The sequence below is a fragment of the Cavia porcellus genome, unplaced genomic scaffold, assembly GCF_034190915.1.
Source record: "Cavia porcellus strain 051 isolate PalLab524CR breed Dunkin Hartley unplaced genomic scaffold, mCavPor4.1 scaffold_5, whole genome shotgun sequence".
NCBI lineage: Eukaryota > Metazoa > Chordata > Mammalia > Rodentia > Caviidae > Cavia > Cavia porcellus.
In genome coordinates, this window is record NW_026947488.1 from 72415123 (window position 1) to 72419139 (window position 4017).

Genomic DNA, 4017 nt, shown 5'->3' on the forward strand with positions numbered 1-4017 from the left:
TTTTGATTTCCTGTGTATCTCTTTGTATCTGCTTTATGTATTCTGTTTGTTTCTCATATTGTTCATCCAGGGATTCTACCTTTTTGTTTAGTTCCACTAATTTTTTAACTGTGTCTTCTTTAGATATGTTCAGCATCTCTTTCATTTCTTTTATCATTTCTTCTTTTACCTGGGAGATTATTTCTAGTTTGAATTCCTTTAATGCTTCCGGAGTTGCTTCTTTATTTCAGTCGCTATTATGTTCAGTATTTCAGGTGTATGGCATATATTTTCTTCTACGTACATAGCTCCTAAGGTTTCTTGGCGTGGGATGGAGGTTTGACATTATAATTTGCTCTTTCGTTTTGTCATTTTCCTATATTTCTGTGTTTCAAGTGTTATTCCAAGGCTTGCCCAGGGCCTGTTGGAAATCCTCTTCTATACCCTCAGCTCCTGGGACTCTGTCCTGCCAGTTCTCTGGATTGAGAGGGGGTCAGTGGAGATGGGGCAGGCTAACTGAACATGTGCCAAGCTGGTCCAGTGCAACAGGAAGCTGAAAAATTCCCTGCCCAGGCCGAGCGAGGGTCTCAAACTAACTGCGCTAGGGTGGATGGTGCTGGGACACTCACCCCAGGCCCCCCAGCCTCTGGAACACATGGCACCGGCAGGCTCAGAACTCCAGAGTCTGCCAAGCCCGCCAGGGTGTGGGAGACCTATGCAGGCCTGTAGGAGACCTGCCAAGTTGCAGTAGCTCTCTGTCTTCTTCAAATACTTTTCCTTTGATGTACCAAAATTTATCTGGTAGTTTCATGCTGCTCCTGAGGTGCCATGCAAATGTGAATGCCACTGTGGATGTGAGCCGAGGACAGTGACCAGAGTCTGGATCAAAATTGCTGCATGTCGACGCTTTTTGAAAGCAGCCGCCGCAGCTACCCAATGCCAAGAACGTATCTTGAATAGTTTTTTGAGCTACCACTTTTTTCTCTTATTTTACCTTTTTTCACAGACATCAGGTTGAGCCATTACTTTTATTTGTATGGTAATAAAGTGAAGTCTAGCCTTACTTACTATTTTTAAACATGGATAGCCCTGACCATGACTTTTTTAAATTTTTATTATTTATTTATTTTTTGGGGGTACCAGAGATCAGACTCATGACTTCACATTTGCCAAGCAGGCACTTATGCCCATGAGCTAAACCCCCAGGCCTCTGACACCTTTAGGTTTTTTTTTTAAACTGGGGATTGAACCCATGACCTTGTGCCTGCCAGGCAGGTGGTTGTGCAGTTGTTTATTACAGTTGATTAAATCTTTATTTCTTTATAATTTTTCAGAAGGTAGCTGTCTTTATATTCCAGTTTCTTGTAGGAAATTCCTCTCTAGAGATTTGCACTTCTTAGAGTATCTTCCTATCTAACTTGTTGTGGATATTTATTCATTATTTTTTTTAAAGGAAAAAAAAAGCAGAACAGAAAAAAGAGTAGAAATAATACAGAATTTCAAAAAAATTAACGCTAAGAAATCACTAGTTGATAAATTACATTTTGTCACCTTAGAAATATTTGCTCAAGTCCCAGAATTAAAGCATAGAAACTGGACAGTCAAACCATGTACGTGCAAACCGTTCTGTTCAATGACCCAATAAAAACTTAGTAATATGGTTATCTTACACACCTAAACGTATATGTAGTTATATACTTTAGAGAACTTTCCTTTCTTTTTCACAACAGCTATTACACATTTTTGATTTATTACTCCTACAATTTGTATTACTTTTTACATTAGAGAGGAGACAATGTGATGTTTACAAATATGATTCTTATTTATTTCACTTATGAAGAAGTCTCCAGTTGCCTCCATTTACCTATGAAAGCCTCAAGATCATCTTTTTTATAGCTTGTATAAAAACACCATTTTTAATTCACTCTGTGATTGATGGACATTTTGGTTGTTTCCAAGATTTATTTTTTATTTATTGTTTTGTTTCCAAGATTTAGCTATCACAAATTGTGCTGCTATGAACATGCGTGCACATATATCACTATGACATGATCTTTTCAATTTTTCTGGGAAAATACCCAGGAGGGGAAAAACTGGATTGAATGAAACTTCCAATCCTACTCTTCTGAGGATCTCCACACTGATTGCTCTGGATATTTAATAATGCAAATGAATGAAATGCATAAAATTTTGTATTCCTGGTTGCATTGTAGCCTGGAGTTGACTTTAAGCACTTAACATTTTTATAATACTATCCAGGATAACGTTTGCTATTGGCCATCCTTCCACATGGTCTCTGAGTAAAATGTACACTGGAGTGGAGGGGTGAAGATGTGTGTGTGTGTGTGTGTGTGTGTGTGTGTGTGTGTGTGTGTGTGTAAAATAATTCTCTGGTCAATTAAAATGGAGCATCTCAAACTTGTATATTAGAGACATTAATATTTTGTTTTCAGTGTGGTGCAAATGATAGATGTTTAATTCAGAATATAATTAGTATTTCCTCTTTTCCCTACATAGTTTGTATTTATTGAGTTAAAGTCTGGATTGCTGGAAAGTATATAAAATATACAGTCTATCTCTTTTGTAGTTGATGCATCTTCACTGTTGTTTTGATATTAGATTTTTTTTTTTTTTTTTTTTTTTTTTGTACCAGAGATCGAACTCATGACCTCGCATTTGCCAAGCAGGCACTTACGTCACTAAGCTAAACCTTTGGCCCTGATATTAGATATTTTTTGTTCAGACTGAATTTTTGTTTTCTGATTTTGGTCTTTTCATTGTGTGCTTTAGTGGGAAGTAGGAAAAAACTTGCATTTGCGACTTGTTTCTAGCATCTTCTAACTCTCTAACTGGTCTGCACCAATATGAACTGCTATATCTTACTTTCTAATGAAAGCAGATAATATCTATAGTTAAAATCAGGCTTCCTGAACAAATAATCTAACATCTTTCTATCTGTGGTTTTAGCATAATAGTAGAGGACATAACCCACAATTTAGATTATGTTTGCTAAAGACATTAAAATACCCTTTTCTCTGTCACAAGTTTGTCAGTGCTGGGATCTGCGGGTGTCACCCTGAAGATGACATGTGTAATACCAGGGGAGAGGGCTGATTTCTAGCCACTCACATTAGGTGGGCAGCAGCTCTGTTTGTCCTGTACAGCATTCTTGGTATGTTGTAGATTATCACCCAATTGTGATATTTGAGAATGAATTCTTCTCCTGTAGCAAAACAGACCTATGGATTTCAGCTCAGTGTGAAAACTGAAGAGATGATATGATATGTTGAAACATTCTAGAATTTTAATTTATAATCTTTCAGTGTAGGCTATATTAATTTATTTACTCATCAAATAGAATTTTGTTAAACATGTGGTAATTGAAATAAGACATACCCTACACTTCTCAGACAGGATATTTATTTGTTTGTTTATTTTAAAACAGAGACATTTTTCTTTCTTTCTTTTTTTTTTTTTTTTTTTTTTGTCTTTTTCATTTTTATTGGTACCAGGGATCGAACTCACGACTGCCGGCTTGCAAGGCAGGCGCTTATGCCGCTGAGCTGAATCCCCAGCCCTGCATTTTTCATTTAAAAAAAAATTTCCATTGGCCCTTAATCAAGGCTGACAGCTTCATGATGCTGTTGGTTTCAAGCAGGAACCTAAAGAGATGTCTTTCTATGGTCTGTTGGCCATTTCAGAACTTGAGCAGTGAAATGGTCAATTCATTAGAAAGAAGCAGGTTGAAGCAACCCCTCCCCACCGTGAATGGCTGTGAGCCTGGCAGGCTGCGGTGGCCCAGGATGGGAACCACCGGGGTTTACTTGGACTTGTACAATGCTGGGACCTGGAGCACAGGAAAACCAGCCAACCCCTCCCCCTGCCTGTTTTGTATTGCTGAACTTCAATATACATGAAAGTATGGACAGTTATTTTGAAGAGAATGAGAGACTCTACGACAGCCATTAGTGACTTCCATATTGTCTGGTTTTGAAGACCTAAAATGCCTTCCTCATTCCATTCAGATCAGTTATATAC

General features: G+C 37.7%; 1 non-coding gene across 1 annotated transcript; it reads left to right on the top strand.

The window, feature by feature from the left end:
• The first annotated feature begins 3586 nt into the window (after positions 1 to 3586).
• On the top strand, positions 3587 to 3723 carry LOC111753457 (small nucleolar RNA SNORA2/SNORA34 family). The gene has a single exon (XR_002788248.1). It is a non-coding gene; the product is annotated as a small nucleolar RNA SNORA2/SNORA34 family (small nucleolar RNA).
• The last annotated feature ends 294 nt before the right edge of the window (positions 3724 to 4017 follow it).